This window comes from Triturus cristatus, chromosome 4_2, assembly GCF_964204655.1.
Source record: "Triturus cristatus chromosome 4_2, aTriCri1.1, whole genome shotgun sequence".
In the NCBI taxonomy this organism is placed as follows: domain Eukaryota; kingdom Metazoa; phylum Chordata; class Amphibia; order Caudata; family Salamandridae; genus Triturus; species Triturus cristatus.
In genome coordinates this window covers 879,070,748-879,091,848 of record NC_140586.1, presented here as the reverse complement: position 1 = coordinate 879,091,848, position 21,101 = coordinate 879,070,748, and the positions used below count along the sequence as shown (strand labels likewise).

At 49.2% G+C, this 21,101-nt stretch overlaps 1 protein-coding gene across 1 annotated transcript in view; it reads left to right on the top strand.

Moving 5' to 3' along the window:
• Nucleotides 1-243: 243 nt before the first annotated feature.
• Nucleotides 244-21,101, top strand: part of LOC146835316 (uncharacterized) — a 133,664-nt gene continuing 112,806 nt past the window's right edge. Inside the window, exon 1 of the transcript XR_014960419.1 lies at nt 244-409. The gene's annotated coding sequence lies outside the window, so the exon portion shown is untranslated. The remainder of the gene's footprint in view (nt 410-21,101) is intronic.

Here is a 21,101-nt window from a genome sequence, read left to right as displayed (position 1 = left end):
GCGTCTCATGGAAGCCTCCACAGCATTCTCCACAGAAGCATTAATAAATGTATTCAAATCGTGTTTGAAGGCTTCGTCTTCCTCAGTGCGTTGAGCGCGCTCAGGAGAGCTGTCTGAATTCATTTTAAGGAGTTTGGAAAATTAGAGGCAACAAGGGGTTAACTGGCAGACAGGAGGGAGGGACTAGAGGGAAAAAATCTCCCAGGGGCATGACTAAGGCTTCGAGCGTTACCGGCAGAGAAGGCAGACACGAGGGAAGGAGCGGAAGCGCTGGGAAGAGAAGCGCTGACACGTTAATTATGAATATTCACTTGGCAGACGCGAGGGAAGGAGCGGAAGCGCTGGGCAGAGAAACGCTGACAGGGAAAGAAGGCTAACCGCCTACACGAGTGAGGAAACACCGTTGCAGGTAAGCGCGAGCGCTCTGACCTTGGAGCGCACAACGGTCGAAACCACAGAAGCGGAAACCCGCAGGGGGGGCAACGAAGCGAGTCCGCGTCGTTAAGGAAATAGCGCCGCTCACGAGCGCGAGAGCACTGAACACCACACAGAATGCAGTATACCCTCGATACATAAGCAATAATGCAAATGCTGCAGATCGGCGCATATAAATTCTCCCTACTTCCACGGACAGAGTAAACCTACAGTCGCATGCACATACACTCATCATACGCTAGGGCCCATCACACTGAAATTCACACTATTACTCTATCCACACTGAATATGAGAGAGAAACCTAAACCAATCTGCATCTAAACAAGGTCAATGCGACCATAAAGACATTGTCCTGAGTCGTGATTTTAAACATAGGAAATACATTTGAAACTTAATAAATGACAAAGAAATAACCACCCGACACTGGAATTCAAACAAATGCTTGTTTATCTAAATTAGTTCAAATGAAAGTCAATCAATAGCAAAATCATTATTCTCATAGTTACCTATTCTAGCTAAATGGGTCAGGACAGGTCTCTCGGTAAAGTCTCTCGAGCTGCCGTCCTCAGCATAGGTTCAGGAAGAAGTGGCCTCAAAAATCCAAAACGCAATGACACAGACCCTCTCTAGTCTAGTATATTTATAACAAAACTAACGGAATAAAAGTTACAAACAAATTCTGAATATCCGTTGAGCCGCTGAGCAGAGCGAGCAGGAAAGGATGTCACTTGGTAACATTTAGAAAACCTCCGCTCAGAAAAAATCACAAAAATAACACGGAAGAAGGAAACTCGAGTTTGCAAGCGATACATTTATGAATGCTCTTCCTTGGTACCATAGCAGAGCCACCGCAGATTTATCATTGTTCATTGTGGCTTCATTCTTTTCCAAGGGCAATTGGAAGCATGCCCGGAGCTGCTGTCCTCACGGAAACTTTTAAATCAGACAGAGGCTGTGGTCAGGTGACTTTCAACCATGTTCAGCAAGGCCTCTCGTCACATCTCAATCACTCGAGTGCAGGCTGTAAATAGCAGCCATCTTTGTTTAGGCCAAAACGGACCATCTTAATTAAAAGAAACACAAAACAACGTTACCACATCATAATGATTATACAGTGTTAATCCCCACTAATACCCTTATGTGTATGTAATTACCTAGCCGTCTGCAACACAAAGAAGCATTAGCACGCGTTATTTTAAAAGCACAAACATGAAAGAAATAGCATATGCAAAAGTTGGTCGCACACTGCTCGTCACACCAGCAAGTTGCCCCAAAGGACTGTGGTAAATGTAGTGGCGAAAGAAATAGCACTTTGCGATACACATTTAACTAAATTGCACATTATTATTAAGCAACATATATGCATTCCCACGTGTTGTTTTTCACATTAGTGATGTTGATTAATTTAGACTTTTAACAAAACAAATAATTAGTGATTATAAATTAGTAATTTTAAACATAACATATAGACAAAACTGGAGCTTAAAACTCGATAAATTTTCAACAGAAAACTCTGCTCCAGCAATCCCCCCTTTGGTGATATATTATCACCACAAAAAACCAACCCAAAAAAAAATTCTAGTCCCAATTTTTAGGAGAAATTGAAAATGTCTTTTATGACACAACATTAAACACCAGACTCTCTCACATCATCCCTCTTCGACTCCAGGTACACACTCTCCCTCAATTCTTCTAATTCTATTTCTTGTGGGTCTCTCCTTGACCTCCTTTGTTTCTTTTCAGCATTTTCTCTAATTATTCTCCTTTTCCCTCCCCTGTTTTTACAACAAAAACACCCCAATCTTAGTATCAATAAAGCAACAATTACACATGTCAATGGAAATAATATTTTACCAATAATGGTACTACCTATCTTAGCAATAAAACTCTTAACAGCAACTATCATATTAGCTAATTTTGTCCAGATACTTTCAGCTTCCAGTGGTACTAATTCTTCATGCAAATCAGTAATATTTTTGATATAGACCTTTAGATCTCTGCTTTCGTCAGGAATGTAAGTGCAACAATGTTGAACTTTCAGCATTCCACAAACTCTACCCTAATAGGCCAATAGAATATCAAGGGCAAGTCGATTTTGCATAGACATGGCACGTACGGCAATCATCTCCGTATTTACCAAAAGAAACCCCCAGCGGTATTTGTCGATAAGCGATCCACCACTGTTGACAGTTTCCGAATCCCATATGCATTTAAAGAAATTCCCACTGCTGGAATTAAAGCACCAAAAATATCACCTACGATTTCTGACCAGGTTTCTCTCTTAAAACGTGTTAGTAAATTAATGTGTTCTACATCCTCTATTCTATCAATATGAAAAATCTTTGGAAAGACCAGGCCAACATAACACGTGCCATACCAATGGTCAGGCAACTTGTAATAAGCCTTGTTTCCACAAACATAATACACTCCTGGGAAAACTGGATCTTCTCCACCTTTAAAACCCCATCCTGTCGCAATGAAGTATGTATCATGACACTCACTAGTCCCAACAAAATAAGTATCATATTGGGATCTCCTTCTGGTAATGCATAGTTTACCCTTCTGTGGTGCATCTAAAGCCAAAGTTGGACTAGCCCCATTCTTCAATTCCTTTCCCATCTCAATATCCCATATTGTCTCACTCACTTTATATTTACCTGCCTTCTCATGCATGCTCATTCTCCTTTCCTCTACCATGTCTAGGAAAGCCTTCTCTTCTTCTTTCAGACTGCAAGTTAAATTGTTTCTAAAAATGTAATCTAATGTTAATTCCTCTTTCTCAATAAAAATCTCACCAAAAATGTTAGCTTCTTTAGCTGGATTCAGCTTTTTGTTCATAGGTAATTGCCCAAAAATGTTATCTTTGTTAGACATCTCATAATCTATTTTCCCTAACAAATAAAAAACACTACTTAGCACACTACATGAAATTCCACACGTAGCTGGTAAATGGTGATAAGTAACACCCTCTGAAACGGATGCAGGTAATTGCATACAGACGTAGCAATCCCTAACTTCCATTGTCTTTACGTATTCGTACAACAACTTTGAAAAAACATTGCTAGAAAAATCATTAATTGACCTATCTTTATGTATGTAAATGTTAGTAATTCTAGTTGGAACTACTTTCTGCGAACTCTTCTCTACATTGGTCACATTCTCAGTATGTATTCCAAAAATGTCTATTGTAACTCTAAAAGTAACTAATAAAGCTAGTACACCCCATAATAGCATTAATAATCCAGTACAGCAGCAGCACATTCTACACCATCTTTTCAAGAAGGCACATCTACTTTGATTATTCTCTGTGTTAGCCATTTTACTACTTTGGCAGTGTCTTTTGACTTAGCCTCTTCTACTCCACTACTGAAACACTAGAGCACTAGAGTATTTCAAACAGCTAATTTCAGACTTTTTCTTTTCACTCTTCTCCAAGTGACTCCTTCAGTTCACTCAGTTTGGATTTTCATCACTTTTCACTTCTTCTTCAGCAACATCAAATTGTATCAGATCTTCAACAACATCCTGTGCATCCGACTCTTCTCCAATGTCAGTCAGGATAACTTTCAGGATTCCAACAGTTGTCTCTTCAACCACTTCACGTATGGTCCCCTCTGGATTTCCTTGACTTTCTGCCTCTTCACCTTCAGACAGTGCCACGTACGTCCATTCCGGTGACCTATACTTCTGGTTAGGTTTTCTGATTCTCTTGATCTCCTCTGGTTCTTTTGAGACCTTTTGTTTTTCACCTTTTGCTTGATTCTGACTAGACACCTCGTTCACCTGTTCAGCTTTCGATGAATTTGCTCGTGTCAGTCTGTACCTCAGTCTCTTTATTCTGTTAGGCCAAAGATCTCCTCTTACAACCCTTTTTGGTCTCACTTCTTTATTATTTCTTTCTCCAATCCAAGTTCTCTTTCTCAGAACTCGACCCTCTGATTTCTCATTTTCACTCTCATCCGATTCTGTCTCATTCGCCTCTTGTTCTTCAACAGTTTTCTTTCGCTCCACAGTCTTTTCCACCACCGATTGAGATTTCCCTAATTCTGTCCCTCCTCGGGTCTCCGACACGCAATTTTCTTGCTGTCTACTTGTCCCTTCACCTAGCTTATCAGAAGTGTTCCCTACACCTCCTCGGGGGTCTTCCGCAATCTGTCCCTCTCTATCTTCTTCTGACCCTGCTTCTTCAAGTGTAATCTCAAGTGGATTTTCAACCTCCTCATCTGATTCAGGTGTAGTCTCTGTGGAATTGCTCCTTTCACCTCTTTCTTCTCCACTGCTTGTTGGAACTTCAGGCACTCTTACAGAATCTGATCTCCCCTCTGAGACTCTCAATGTTTCTCTTGAAGCCTCTCTTGGAAAGAAAAAAGAATCACCTGACTCTCTTTCTCCTTCACCCCTTTCAGGATTCTTTTTTCTTCTCACTGGTTCAGTTTCTGCATCGTCACTGGAATCTGACTCTTCAAAATACTCCTTACCAGTCCCATCCTTTGGATTTGGAACTCTTAGAGTATGACTTGCATGTACCCAGTTTTTCACACCAGCACACTTTACTGCAGTCGTTGTAGTCAGAATAACTTGTCTTGGCCTTCCCCACCTTGGAACCAAGCAATTTCTTCTTCTGTGCACCTTAATCCTCACCCAGTCCCCTGGACTCAGATCATGGGCTTGCTTCTTCTCAAGTGTGGTAGCGTCTTCTCCAACCTGGTGAAACACAGAATGAACTGCGTCAGCCAGGCCTTTACAGTAATCCAAAATCATGTCATCAGTTATTGTCATCAACTTGTTGACAGGCACAAATGCATGTCTCATCGCACGTCCCATTAATATCTCGTGCGGACTCAAACCTGTGGTTCTATCTGGAGTAGACCTAGTCATAAGCACTAGAGGCAAGACATCAGGCCATTTCATTCCAGTGGCTAAACACATCTTACCAATTCGGTTTTTTATTGTGCCATTCATCTGTTCAACGACGCCAGAAGCCTCTGGTCTGTATGCACAATGTAGCTTCTGCTGTATGCTCAATGCTTCACAAATCAAACCCATAAGCACATTGTAGAAGTGTCCACCTCTGTCAGACTCAATTGTCACTGGGAACCCGTACCTAGGAATCAACTCTCTTAACAGTAACTTTGCAACTGTTATTCCATCATTTCTCCTAGTCGGATAGGCCTCCACCCATCTTGAGAACAAACAGACTGTGAGAAGTTGGCCTGATATGTAGTGCTCACTATTCTAGTGATCACTGTGTATCATTCCAAACGACCCTTATTGATGATTGGTTGTAAGTCAACCTTATAGACCAGCTATCCTAGTAGCGTGGATACGAGCAGTCTTAGGCTAAACTCTAGAGGGCGTGTTAAGCCAGCTGTTTACCATCACATATACCCCTTGAACACCAAGTGAAAGGACACCACACAAGTTGTTATGAAAATAAAAGGATATTTATTTATAACAAGACTACCCTGGCTCTTTATGAGTCAGGGAGCTAAGCACACTACAAAACTCTTAGGAAAATACTTCAGTTGCACAATTTACACAAATGCTCGAGGGGCACGAGAAACCATCTACACTAACAGTGAAATGCGAATGGTTAGAGTCTGGAGGTACTGATTCCGGAGTGGTCCGATCAGTGGGACTACACGAAAAAGGAACTGGACACTTGTAGAGCGAACCTGCGATGGAGCACCGAAATGCTCGAGTTACCTAGCCCGGAGGCTGCGGCTGCGTGAAGTTCGGCAAGATGTCGGGAGTCCTCGTGTGGTCTCAGGAGCCTGAAAGAAGAAGTTGCTGGCAGGCGACCAGTGACGATGTTCAGAGCGATCCAAGCCTGGATCGGTGATGAAGAAAACCTGAAAGCAGAGGGGACTCAGTTCTCAACCGCTAGTCAGCGATCGTGTGGGTACCAGGAGGGTACCGGCTGAAGTCACCTCGACCAGGTGAGTGGGTGACGTCGGACTCGGCTGTTCCTCGGCCCAGGAGGCGCGGCGGCGACCAGGATGGAGGGCGAGCTGTCCCACGAAGGTGACTGCTGTCGATGATGCTGGGCCCAGGAAGGGGCAGCGGATCTTGGCAGTGGCAACCCAAGCGGGGGAGTCAAGATGGCGTCGGGAGTGGACCAGGAGGGTCCGTGGTACTCCTCTGTTGAAGGGGAGCAAGAGTCAGTCTGGAGCAACCAGACCGGTGTTGCAAATAATCTTGGAGCGTCGTGAAGAGGGCCACAAGCCGGTCGGCAAGTGGTCGGACAACGCTGGGAACAGCAAGGAGCGGAAGGGCCCCCACGCAGATCTCGTGGATGCTGGGGAGACAGACTTCGATGCTGGAGCTGCTCAGGGTTAGGGCTTCTCAAACCCTAGGTGCACTCACTCGAGGGTCCCTCGGTGGGCGTGCTAGATAAGCGTCGTGCAGGTTCTGAAGATAGCCGGTCCCGCAGGTCTCGTCACACCTACGACTCTCAGCTGGGCTGATGAGGTAGGTAAAAGGTCAGAGATGGCAGGGAACTCGGGTCTCGTCGAGCTGGGCAGTCTTGATCCGTAGGAGAGACGTACAGCAAACCGCAAGCGCTTAGGTGGTGCCTGCTGGTGCAGGGTGGCTACTCCTTAGCCACAAGGGAGAGTCTTCAGAAATAGTCAAGAGTTCCTTTCGTGGAAAGTGGTTCGTGATTCGGAGTTATCCGATTATCTGATTATCCAATTTGGGAAGGGGACTCGCTCCTACCTTTATTCTAAGAAAAGGGGCTGGCCCGTGACTAGGTTCTACCTATGGGTGGAGCCAGGAGGGGGGTGGTTACACCCCTATCCTTTGTCCGGCTTCGCGCCAGCTCAGGGGCTGGTGTGCCCCCGAAACTGGTTTGAGCCGGGCTATGCACAGTGAGCACCGGGGTGCCACTTGCAATCACCTTCCTTTCAGCCCTGCCTACCTGGGATACACAAACCCTGTCTGGGATGGTGCTAACACCGCCCTCGACAGGAAACCCTTTGTCCAAGCTCCCCTCGCTGGAAGGTCCCCCAGCAGCAGGAGGTCAGACTTGTGTCTGGTGGCAGCATCCATTTTGTGATGCTGAGGCTTGAGTCAACTTTAACCGGGGTTCAAGGTTACTTCCATGTCGTGTCCCTCTAAAAGGGGGGAATGCTAACCCCGTCGCCAGGACTGGCGAGGGGTTCGTATTCCCATTCGTATGACACCTTACTCGACATGTGTAGGTGATGCGATGCCAAAGTTAGCAAATAACCGCAAGGATTAGAATGCATTAAAAGTAGTTGGCCCGCGTCACCATGGAACGGCTATTAGGACTTGGTTCCGCAAGCCGTCGACGGGCTCAGCTCACGCCAGAGCACCGTCCCACATGATTCCCTGCACTCTGCCTTCGGGATTGATAAGGCCTGCTATAGGAGTGACTGATAGGAATCCATGTGTCCATTTTAGGGTTAGGTGTAGGAATACTACACCTACAGCAACGGGTGATTACACCACGTGGCCCCAGCTGTCGTGCAGCCAGTTGTGTCAGATTTGGACGGCCATTCCAGGGGTGGCATAATACATGCTGCAGCCCCTGGTAGGCCCTGGGTACACCGATGCCCTGGATACCTGTGGTATGCTGAGACAGGGACTGACAAGGCGGCCCAGTTCCAATTAGTGGATGCACCTAATGTACATGTGTGTTAATTTCGAGAGAGAACAGCTAGGCTGTGGGTCTGATTGGCAGGCCCACAGCCGGAGAAAAGCATTACAACAAACAAATGATGGACGGAATGCTGACAATGCAGACATTCTCCCCCAGTCAAGAGATCTGGGTTAAATCCAACGTTCTTTTGCCCACTACACCACCCCAGTTTAGACATGGCCATATGCAAATCAGTCTTGACCCTGTGCCTCATGGGAACAGTCCAGCCCGAACTGCCAAGCCATGTCTTCCCTGGACCGGAATCAAGCATCCTAGGACCGGTTTCTGGCTATCAGCCGTCATCAGCCAGGATAGCTTGACTCCAGTGGCGTAGTGAGCACGGGTCCCACGTCTGGGAATACCCATCCCACTTAGGGCGAAAAGCATTACAACAAACAAATGATGGACGGAATGCTGACAATGCAGACATTCTCCCCCAGTCAAGAGATCTGGGTTAAATCCATCGTTCTTTTGCCCACTACACCACCCCAGTTTAGACATGGCCATATGCAAATCAGTCTTGACCCTGTGCCTCATGGGAACAGTCCAGCCCGAACTGCCAAGCCATGTCTTCCCTGGACCGGAATCAAGCATCCTAGGACCGGTTTCTGGCTATCAGCCGTCATCAGCCAGGATAGCTTGACTCCAGTGGCGTAGTGAGCACGGGTCCCACGTCTGGGAATACCCATCCCACTTAGGGCGAAAAGCATTACAACAAACAAATGATGGACGGAATGCTGACAATGCAGACATTCTCCCCCAGTCAAGAGATCTGGGTTAAATCCATCGTTCTTTTGCCCACTACACCACCCCAGTTTAGACATGGCCATATGCAAATCAGTCTTGACCCTGTGCCTCATGGGAACAGTCCAGCCCGAACTGCCAAGCCATGTCTTCCCTGGACCGGAATCAAGCATCCTAGGACCGGTTTCTGGCTATCAGCCGTCATCAGCCAGGATAGCTTGACTCCAGTGGCGTAGTGAGCACGGGTCCCACGTCTGGGAATACCCATCCCACTTAGGGCGAAAAGCATTACAACAAACAAATGATGGACGGAATGCTGACAATGCAGACATTCTCCCCCAGTCAAGAGATCTGGGTTAAATCCATCGTTCTTTTGCCCACTACACCACCCCAGTTTAGACATGGCCATATGCAAATCAGTCTTGACCCTGTGCCTCATGGGAACAGTCCAGCCCGAACTGCCAAGCCATGTCTTCCCTGGACCGGAATCAAGCATCCTAGGACCGGTTTCTGGCTATCAGCCGTCATCAGCCAGGATAGCTTGACTCCAGTGGCGTAGTGAGCACGGGTCCCACGTCTGGGAATACCCATCCCACTTAGGGCGAAAAGCATTACAACAAACAAATGATGGACGGAATGCTGACAATGCAGACATTCTCCCCCAGTCAAGAGATCTGGGTTAAATCCATCGTTCTTTTGCCCACTACACCACCCCAGTTTAGACATGGCCATATGCAAATCAGTCTTGACCCTGTGCCTCATGGGAACAGTCCAGCCCGAACTGCCAAGCCATGTCTTCCCTGGACCGGAATCAAGCATCCTAGGACCGGTTTCTGGCTATCAGCCGTCATCAGCCAGGATAGCTTGACTCCAGTGGCGTAGTGAGCACGGGTCCCACGTCTGGGAATACCCATCCCACTTAGGGCGAAAAGCATTACAACAAACAAATGATGGACGGAATGCTGACAATGCAGACATTCTCCCCCAGTCAAGAGATCTGGGTTAAATCCATCGTTCTTTTGCCCACTACACCACCCCAGTTTAGACATGGCCATATGCAAATCAGTCTTGACCCTGTGCCTCATGGGAACAGTCCAGCCCGAACTGCCAAGCCATGTCTTCCCTGGACCGGAATCAAGCATCCTAGGACCGGTTTCTGGCTATCAGCCGTCATCAGCCAGGATAGCTTGACTCCAGTGGCGTAGTGAGCACGGGTCCCACGTCTGGGAATACCCATCCCACTTAGGGCGAAAAGCATTACAACAAACAAATGATGGACGGAATGCTGACAATGCAGACATTCTCCCCCAGTCAAGAGATCTGGGTTAAATCCATCGTTCTTTTGCCCACTACACCACCCCAGTTTAGACATGGCCATATGCAAATCAGTCTTGACCCTGTGCCTCATGGGAACAGTCCAGCCCGAACTGCCAAGCCATGTCTTCCCTGGACCGGAATCAAGCATCCTAGGACCGGTTTCTGGCCATCACCACCCCCTTTTGTACCGCTTTGTTTGCCATAAGTTGGCAGGGTATGCTCAGACGTGAGTCCCTTGCTCACTTTGCCACTGGATTCAAGCAAGCCTGGCTGAAGACGGCTGAAATGCCAGAAACCGGTCCTAGGAAGCTTGTTTCCGGTCCAGGGAAGGCATGGCTTGGCAGTTCGGGCTGGACTGTTCCCATGAGGCACAGGGTCAGACTGATTTGCATATGGCCATGTCTGAACTGGGGTGGCAGAGTGGGCTAAAGAACGGTGATGGATCAAACCCAGATCTGTTGACTGGGTGTGAGTGTTTGATTGGTTCTGATGCTCCGTCCATCACCACCCCCTTTTGTACCGCTTTGTTTGCCATAAGTTGGCAGGGTATGCTCAGACGTGAGTCCCTTGCTCACTTTGCCACTGGATTCAAGCAAGCCTGGCTGAAGACGGCTGAAATGCCAGAAACCGGTCCTAGGAAGCTTGTTTCCGGTCCAGGGAAGGCATGGCTTGGCAGTTCGGGCTGGACTGTTCCCATGAGGCACAGGGTCAGACTGATTTGCATATGGCCATGTCTGAACTGGGGTGGCAGAGTGGGCTAAAGAACGGTGATGGATCAAACCCAGATCTGTTGACTGGGTGTGAGTGTTTGATTGGTTCTGATGCTCCGTCCATCACCACCCCCTTTTGTACCGCTTTGTTTGCCATAAGTTGGCAGGGTATGCTCAGACGTGAGTCCCTTGCTCACTTTGCCACTGGATTCAAGCAAGCCTGGCTGAAGACGGCTGAAATGCCAGAAACCGGTCCTAGGAAGCTTGTTTCCGGTCCAGGGAAGGCATGGCTTGGCAGTTCGGGCTGGACTGTTCCCATGAGGCACAGGGTCAGACTGATTTGCATATGGCCATGTCTGAACTGGGGTGGCAGAGTGGGCTAAAGAACGGTGATGGATCAAACCCAGATCTGTTGACTGGGTGTGAGTGTTTGATTGGTTCTGATGCTCCGTCCATCACCACCCCCTTTTGTACCGCTTTGTTTGCCATAAGTTGGCAGGGTATGCTCAGACGTGAGTCCCTTGCTCACTTTGCCACTGGATTCAAGCAAGCCTGGCTGAAGACGGCTGAAATGCCAGAAACCGGTCCTAGGAAGCTTGTTTCCGGTCCAGGGAAGGCATGGCTTGGCAGTTCGGGCTGGACTGTTCCCATGAGGCACAGGGTCAGACTGATTTGCATATGGCCATGTCTGAACTGGGGTGGCAGAGTGGGCTAAAGAACGGTGATGGATCAAACACAGATCTGTTGACTGGGTGTGAGTGTTTGATTGGTTCTGATGCTCCGTCCATCACCACCCCCTTTTGTACCGCTTTGTTTGCCATAAGTTGGCAGGGTATGCTCAGACGTGAGTCCCTTGCTCACTTTGCCACTGGATTCAAGCAAGCCTGGCTGAAGACGGCTGAAATGCCAGAAACCGGTCCTAGGAAGCTTGTTTCCGGTCCAGGGAAGGCATGGCTTGGCAGTTCGGGCTGGACTGTTCCCATGAGGCACAGGGTCAGACTGATTTGCATATGGCCATGTCTGAACTGGGGTGGCAGAGTGGGCTAAAGAACGGTGATGGATCAAACCCAGATCTGTTGACTGGGTGTGAGTGTTTGATTGGTTCTGATGCTCCGTCCATCACCACCCCCTTTTGTACCCCACAGCCGGAGAAAGTCGTAAACCAATGAAGCAAAAGCAAAAAATCTGGGTGATCATAGGATTGCAGACCCTACTCTCCTACATGACCCCCCCCCAAACTTTGGGACAATAAGCTAACCTTGACCAGGTGAGTCTTCTTGCTCTAAGTGGAAATACCTGGAGAGCCCATCTGCATTGCCATGATCAGTGCCAGGTCTATGCTCCACTGTGAAGTCCATCCCCTGTAGGGAAATGGACCACCTAAGTAGTTTGGGGTTTTCACCCTTCATTTGATTTAGCCACAAGAGGGGCTTATGGTCGGTCTGAATCTTGAAGTGAGTGCCAAACAAGTATGGCCTCAACTTCTTCAGGGCCCAAACCACAGCAAAGGCCTCCCTCTCAATAGCTGACCAATTCTTCTCTCTGGGGGTCAGCCTCCTGCTAATAAAAGCTATGGGCTGGTCATGACCATCAAAATTCAGTTGCGATAGAACAGCTCCCACACCCAGCTCCGAAGCGTCTGTTTGGACAATGAATGGTTTGGAGTAGTCTGGACTCTTTAGGATAGGTGCTGTGCACATGGCCTGCTTTAGGTCATCGAATGCATTCTGACAGCTTGCTGTCCACTGAATTTTTTTTGGCATCTTTTTACTTGTCAGGTCGTTTAGCGGGGTCACAATGGATCCATAATTTCTGACAAATTTCCGGTAATAACCAGTCAGGCCCAAGAAAGCTCGAACCTGAGTCTGGGTGGTTGGAGGAGCCCAGTCCTGGATGGCCTGTATTTTGCTCTCCAATGGTTGAACCTGGCCTCCTCCTACAAGGTGGCCCAGGTATACAACCTGTGTCTGCCCTATCTGGCACTTGGTGGCCTTGATAGTGAGGCCTGCCTTCTGCCGGGCCTCTAACACTTTCCTCAGGTGGACCAGGTGATCCTCCCAGGTGGAGCTAAAGACAGCGATATCGTCAAGATACGCCGCACAGAAGTCGTCCAACCCAGTGAGAACTCGATTCACCAGCCTTTGGAAGGTGGCAGGTGCATTTTTCAAACCAAAGGGCATTACCACGAACTGATAATGCCCACCCGGGGTAGAAAATGCTGTTTTGGGCTTGGCCTCCTCAGCTAACCTGATTTGCCAATACCCAGCTGTCAGGTCAAACGTACTTAAGTAGTTGGCCGAAGCCAACCGGTCGATAAGTTCGTCTGCTCTTGGTATCGGGTGGGCGTCAGTCTTAGTGACTGCATTGAGACCTCTGTAGTCCACGCAAAACCTCATCTCTTTCTTACCGCCCTGGGTGTGAGGTTTCGGCACGAGAACTACGGGACTAGCCCAGGGGCTGTCCGAGGGTTCAATGACTCCCAGCTCCAACATTTTCTGCACCTCCATCTTGATGCAGTCTCTGACGTGATCAGGTTGCCGATAGATTTTACTCTTTACGGGTAGACTGTCTCCAGTGTCGACCTCATGGGTACACCACTTGGTCTGACTGGGCGTCAGAGAGAACATATGTCGAAAGGATTGAAGAACCTGTTTACAATCCTTTTGTTGATGTCCAGAGAGGCTGCCACAAAAGACAACACCATCTACTGATCCATCATCAGGGTTCTGAGAGAGCAGGTCTGGGAGAGGGTCACTCTCCTCCTCCTGTCCCTCATCTGTGGCCATGAGCAAGCCCATGCCCTCCCTGTCGACATATGCCTTGAGCCTGTTTACATGGAGCACCCTGTGGGGGCTCCGGGGAGTTCCCAGGTCTACCAGGTAGGTGACCTCTCCCTTTTGCTCAATGATCGTGTGGGGCCCAGACCATTTGTCTTTGAGTGCTGCTGGGGCCACTTGCTCCAGCACCCACACCTTCTGTCCAGGCTGGTACACAGTCAGGACAGCCTTTTGGTCGTGCCAAGCTTTCTGTAATTCTTGGCTCGCCTCCAGGTTTTTAGACGCCTTTTCCATGTACTCCGCCATCCGCGAGCGGAGACCGAGCACATAGTCCACAATGTTTGACGCCGGCTTTCTGAGAGGTCTCTCCCATCCTTCCTTTACCAAACAAAGGGGTCCCCTTACAGGATGTCCGAACAGAAGCTCAAAAGGGCTGTAGCCAACCCCCTTCTGCGGGACCTCTCTGTAGGCGAACAAGAGGCAGGGTATCAGGACATCCCATCTCCGCCGAAGCTTTTCAGGTAGTCCGTGAATCATCCCTTTTAGGGTCCTGTTGAATCTCTCAACAAGCCCATTGCATTGTGGGTGATAGGGTGTGGTGAAGTTGTAGTTGACACCACATTCCTTCCACATAGCAGTGAGATATCCCGACATGAAGTTTGCACCTCTGTCCGAGACGACCTCCTTAGGGAAGCCCACTCTGGAGAACACTCCCAGTAGGGCCCGTGCCACCACAGGTGCTGTAGTGGTCCTAAGGTGAATAGCTTCAGGATACCTGGTGGCGTGGTCCACCACCACCAGTATAAACTTGTGCCCTGATGCTGTCTGGGGTTCCATTGGTCCGACAATGTCGATCCCCACTCGTTCAAAGGGTACCCCCACCACTGGTAGTGGTATGAGGGGGGCCTTTGTCGTGCCACCTGACTTACCACTGGCTTGGCAAGTGACACAGGAGCGGCAAAACTCCTTCGTATCTTCGGACATGTGGGGCCAGTGAAAGTGTGGAACAATTCTGTCCCAAGTCTTATTCTGGCCTACGTGACCTGCAAGGGGAATCTCGTGGGCCAAGGTGAGAAGGAAACCTCTCAGAGACAAGGGGATGACCAGCCTCCTGGTCGCACCAGGTTTGGGGTCTCTTGCCTCGGAGTACAGGAGTCCATCGTCCCAGTACACTTTGTGGGTACCTGTGGCGTTCCCTGCAGCCTCAGCAGCAGCCTGCTGTCTGAGGGGTTCAAGTGAGGGGCAGTCTAACTGTGCCTTCCCCAGGTCTTCCCTGGAGGGTCCCCCTGAGCCCAGAAACTCAACCTGAACAGGTTCAAGCTCTTGCGTCTCAGTTTCCCTCAGTTCTTTAAGGTCAGCCTCCTCGGAGACTTGATCCACGACCTGGGGCAAGGGGGAAGGCGAAGCCTTACCCTTACTGCTCCTTTTCTTGGAAGGTGTCTGGTCCGTTCTTCCAGGATCCAGCACCTGTTGAGTGGGGCATCTTTTGGCCTGTGACCTGGTCACAGCAAGGACATGTGCTGGCAAGCCTAACATCTCCATGTGAGTCCTCTGCTCCACTTCTGACCATTGTGACGTTTCCAAATCATTGCCCAACAGACATTCTACGGGGAGGTCTGAACTAACCACAACCTTTTTCGGGCCACTTACCCCTCCCCAGGAGAAATCAACAACTGCCATACTGTGATTGGTAGTGACGTTGCTGGCATTGGTCACTAGGTAACTGGTACCTAGCATGATCTGTCCAGGGTCCACGAAGTTAGGCATCACCATGGTGACACTGGCACACGTGTCCCTGTAGGCCTGAGCCACTTTTCCATTTATCAAAGGTGTCTGTCTGTATTTGCCCAAAGTATTGGGACTGGCATCAGGGGACATATCCATATCCCCTGTACAGACAAGGACGGCCTGAGTGAGCGTGCCGACTAAGTCGTCACTCCCCTCGGTTCCCAAGGTTAACCCAACTAATGCCTTGGGAGGTGCACTACCACTGCTGACTGTACTAGGGGGCGCAGGTGCCTTAGGGGCTGCAGTGGCAGGAGTTTGCCCTCCTTTCTTGGTGCACTCACTAAACCAGTGAGTCTTACTTTTACAGTATTGGCACCACCTTTTTGACTGGCCTTCTTGAGTCTTCTTCTTCTGTGAAGCCTGACCCCCACCCTCTTTGGTTTGTTGGGGACCTGTCGAAGACTTCTGGTCATTTTGTTCGTTCTTGTTACCCTTTTGGTCTGCTTTCTTCTGACCACCCTGGTTCTGATTCTGGTTCTGCTTGACCCTTGTTCTGACCCATCTGTCTGCCTTCTTTCCCAATTCTTGGGGAGAGGTCAGATCGGAGTCGACAAGGTGCTGATGCAACAATTGGTTCTGACAGTTGTTTAAAATCTGTTCTCGCATGATAAGATTGTACAATCCTGTGTAATCAGTAACCTTGCTACCCAGCAACCAGCCTTCCAAAGCCTTAGTGGCACAATCGACAAAGTCAGCCCAATCCTGAGACTGAATTTTCTGGGTGTCCCGGAACAGCACCCGGTACTGTTCCGTGGTTAAGCCGAACCCATCAATCAGTGTGTTCTTCAGGACTTGGTAGTTGTTAGCATCCTCAGCTCTTGTAGTGAGGAGCTTGTCCCTTCCTTTACCTTCAAAGGAAAGCCACAGTATAGCTGCCCACTGACTTGGGGGGACGCACTGGACAGTGCAGGCCCTCTCCAAGGCAGTTATCCACTTGTGGATGTCGTCCCCTTGTTTAAAGGGGGGCACTATTTTACTCAGGTGTCTAGTGTCTATACCCCTGTCTTTCTCTCTATTGAGAATGCTGCCACCAGTGGGATCTAACCCACTTAATTTCTGCTCTCGGGCCAAGGCAAGTCTTTCTTTGGCGAGGGCAAGTTCTTCCCGCTCGATCCTCAGATTGACCTCCCGCATCTTCGCTTCATGCTCCCTTCTCTGAGGGGAAGTCATTCCTCTCTGAGAAGATGCCTGAGAGACATGTGTATGAACCGATCTGCCAGAGCCTCTGGAGAGAGACCTAGCTCGTCCGTTCCCAAGGTTAGGCCTGCTTGAGCGTGGGCCCGGGGCTCCCCCAGTTCCATTCTCATGCCTGCTTAAGTTGGTCCTCGTAAGCCTGCCGACTACCACTGGACCTTTGTCTGCCTCGTCTCCCGATAACTCGTCCTCGTCCTCCTCCTCTGTGTGGAGGTCGAGGTCTGGGTCACCGAGGGTTCCCTCTAGGGGAGGCATGTTCCCATCTGCACTGGGGGGACCTGGGTTAGAGGACCTCCTAGCATCGTACGCCTCTAAGAGACCTATCAGTATTGCGATGGTAGGGTTAGAACCCTGGTTTAGCTTCCTGGAGGCACACAGTTGTCTCATCTCCTTGAAGCTAAGAGTTGCATATCGTGACACGACCTGTGGAGGGTCACTGACCACTAAGGGAGTCCCTGCAGACTCTCCGTGGACCGACATGCTTTTCTAGTGAGGTGTAAGTGTTGCACCTACCTACACTATGGGTTTACCTACTGATCCCTTGCTAAGAGTTGTAGTCAGGGTGTGCTAAGCCCTGTTACACTACAACAGCCGGTTCAGTAGAACTCGGAGTATTCTAAGTTAAGTTATATGTACCTGGGTACTTATGTGATCTTTCACTGCGATATTCTTAGGATACGTGTGTGGTAAAACAACAGCAAGCTCAAATCCCAACCGCTGCTCACCAATGTGAGAAGTTGGCCTGATATGTAGTGCTCACTATTCTAGTGATCACTGTGTATCATTCCAAACGACCCTTATTGATGATTGGTTGTAAGTCAACCTTATAGACCAGCTATCCTAGTAGCGTGGATACGAGCAGTCTTAGGCTAAACTCTAGAGGGCGTGTTAAGCCAGCTGTTTACCATCACATATACCTCTTGAACACCAAGTGAAAGGACACCACACAAGTTGTTATGAAAATAAAAGGATATTTATTTATAACAAGACTACCCTGGCTCTTTATGAGTCAGGGAGCTAAGCACACTACAAAACTCTTAGGAAAATACTTCAGTTGCACAATTTACACAAATGCCCGAGGGGCACGAGAAACCATCTACACTAACAGTGAAATGCGAATGGTTAGAGTCTGGAGGTACTGATTCCGGAGTGGTCCGATCAGTGGGACTACACGAAAAAGGAACTGGACACTTGTAGAGCGAACCTGCGATGGAGCACCGAAATGCTCGAGTTACCTAGCCCGGAGGCTGCGGCTGCGTGAAGTTCGGCAAGATGTCGGGAGTCCTCGTGTGGTCTCAGGAGCCTGAAAGAAGAAGTTGCTGGCAGGCGACCAGTGACGATGTTCAGAGCGATCCAAGCCTGGATCGGTGATGAAGAAAACCTGAAAGCAGAGGGGACTCAGTTCTCAACCGCTAGTCAGCGATCGTGTGGGTACCAGGAGGGTACCGGCTGAAGTCACCTCGACCAGGTGAGTGGGTGACGTCGGACTCGGCTGTTCCTCGGCCCAGGAGGCGCGGCGGCGACCAGGATGGAGGGCGAGCTGTCCCACGAAGGTGTCTGCTGTCGATGATGCTGGGCCCAGGAAGGGGCAGCGGATCTTGGCAGTGGCAACCCAAGCGGGGGAGTCAAGATGGCGTCGGGAGTGAACCAGGAGGGTCCGTGGTACTCCTCTGTTGAAGGGGAGCAAGAGTCAGTCTGGAGCAACCAGACCGGTGTTGCAAATAATCTTGGAGCGTCGTGAAGAGGGCCACAAGCCGGTCGGCAAGTGGTCGGACAACGCTGGGAACAGCAAGGAGCGGAAGGGCCCCCACGCAGATCTCGTGGATGCTGGGGAGACAGACTTCGATGCTGGAGCTGCTCAGGGTTAGGGCTTCTCAAACCCTAGGTGCACTCACTCGAGGGTCCCTCGGTGGGCGTGCTAGATAAGCGTCGTGCAGGTTCTGAAGATAGCCGGTCCCGCAGGTCTCGTCACACCTACGACTCTCAGCTGGGCTGATGAGGTAGGTAAAAGGTCAGAGATGGCAGGGAACTCGGGTCTCGTCGAGCTGGGCAGTCTTGATCCGTAGGAGAGACGTACAGCAAACCGCAAGCGCTTAGGTGGTGCCTGCTGGTGCAGGGTGGCTACTCCTTAGCCACAAGGGAGAGTCTTCAGAAATAGTCAAGAGTTCCTTTCGTGGAAAGTGGTTCGTGATTCGGAGTTATCCGATTATCTGATTATCCAATTTGGGAAGGGGACTCGCTCCTACCTTTATTCTAAGAAAAGGGGCTGGCCCGTGACTAGGTTCTACCTATGGGTGGAGCCAGGAGGGGGGTGGTTACACCCCTATCCTTTGTCCGGCTTCGCGCCAGCTCAGGGGCTGGTGTGCCCCCGAAACTGGTTTGAGCCGGGCTATGCACAGTGAGCACCGGGGTGCCACTTGCAATCACCTTCCTTTCAGCCCTGCCTACCTGGGATACACAAACCCTGTCTGGGATGGTGCTAACACCGCCCTCGACAGGAAACCCTTTGTCCAAGCTCCCCTCGCTGGAAGGTCCCCCAGCAGCAGGAGGTCAGACTTGTGTCTGGTGGCAGCATCCATTTTGTGATGCTGAGGCTTGAGTCAACTTTAACCGGGGTTCAAGGTTACTTCCATGTCGTGTCCCTCTAAAAGGGGGGAATGCTAACCCCGTCGCCAGGACTGGCGAGGGGTTCGTATTCCCATTCGTATGACACCTTACTCGACATGTGTAGGTGATGCGATGCCAAAGTTAGCAAATAACCGCAAGGATTATAATGCATTAAAAGTAGTTGGCCCGCGTCACCATGGAAAGGCTATTAGGACTTGGTTCCGCAAGCCGTCGACGGGCTCAGCTCACGCCAGAGCACCGTCCCACATGATTCCCTGCACTCTGCCTTCGGGATTGATAAGGCCTGCTATAGGAGTGACTGATAGGAATCCATGTGTCCATTTTAGGGTTAGGTGTAGGAATACTACACCTACAGCAACGGGTGATTACACCACGTGGCCCCAGCTGTCGTGCAGCCAGTTGTGTCAGATTTGGACGGCCATTCCAGGGGTGGCATAATACATGCTGCAGCCCCTGGTAGGCCCTGGGTACACCGATGCCCTGGATACCTGTGGTATGCTGAGACAGGGACTGACAAGGCGGCCCAGTTCCAATTAGTGGATGCACCTAATGTGCATGTGTGTTAATTTCGAGAGAGAACAGCTAGGCTGTGGGTCTGATTGGCAGGCCCACAGCCGGGGAAAGTCGTAAACCAATGAAGCAAAAGCAAAAAATCTGGGTGATCATAGGATTGCAGACCCTACTCTCCTACACAGACTACCACTAGAACATACCTCAATCTGTTCACTTGGGGCATCTCAATGAAATCTATTTGCATTCTGGTAAAAGGACCTCCTTCTCTGCCTATTGTTCCTAGACTCACCACTGTCTTTTTCCCTGTATTGAACTGCTGACAAATCAAACATCTTTGACAGATGCTCTCTGCAATCAACCTGAACTTTGCATTGTACCAGGTTTGCTTGAATTACCTAATCATTGCATCCCTTCCCAGATGTCCCTGGCCATGATACATTCTTGCCATTGTCGACAACATGGAATTGGGCATGACTGGTCTACCATCTCTATAGATCCAAACATGATCTGTCTCTCTTGGGGCACAACCTGCCTTAATCCAATCTCTCATTTCCTCATCTCCTGCCTCATCCTGCAACTGTTTCACTTCATCCCACGTTTCTAGGACATTAGTAAACATCACAGAACAAAAAGACATCTCCCTTTCTCGTGCCCTATTAATTGAATGATTGTTCTTTGCACAATACTGTGCTATGTCATTGGCAAAACGATTACCAAGAGTAACAAAATCATCTCCTTGTCCATGAGCAGCACACTTCACAACTGCTAACTCTTTAGGAAGCTGTATCGCCTCAAGCAACTTTCCAATCACTTCAGTATTCTTTATTGGAGTCCCACTCGACGTCAAGAAACCTCTCTGTAGCCAAAGCTGGCCAAAATCATGAACGACTCCAAATCCGTACTGACTATCAGTCATCACAGTCACTCTCAGATTCTTCCCAATCTTGCAAGCTTTTGTCAATGCCACCAATTCAGCCACTTGAGCAGATCTTACTCCTTTCAAAAGCGAAGCTTCCATAACTTCTGAAACCTTGCACACTGCATATGCTGCACTCAGCACACCATCATCAGTTCTTAGACATGATCCATCCACAAACAGCACATGATCACTCTCTGGCAATGGCAAATCTCTTATGTCTGGTCTTGGTTTTGTGCAGTAATCAAGCACATCCAAACAATCATGATCAACATCATCTCCAACATTCACATTGTCAGCATCTGGCAACAGAGTCGCTGGATTCACATTCACACATCTCTCAAGAGTCATGTTTGATGCTCCCAGAATTATTTTCTCATATTTAGTCAGTCGACTATGTGACATGTACTGAGTCC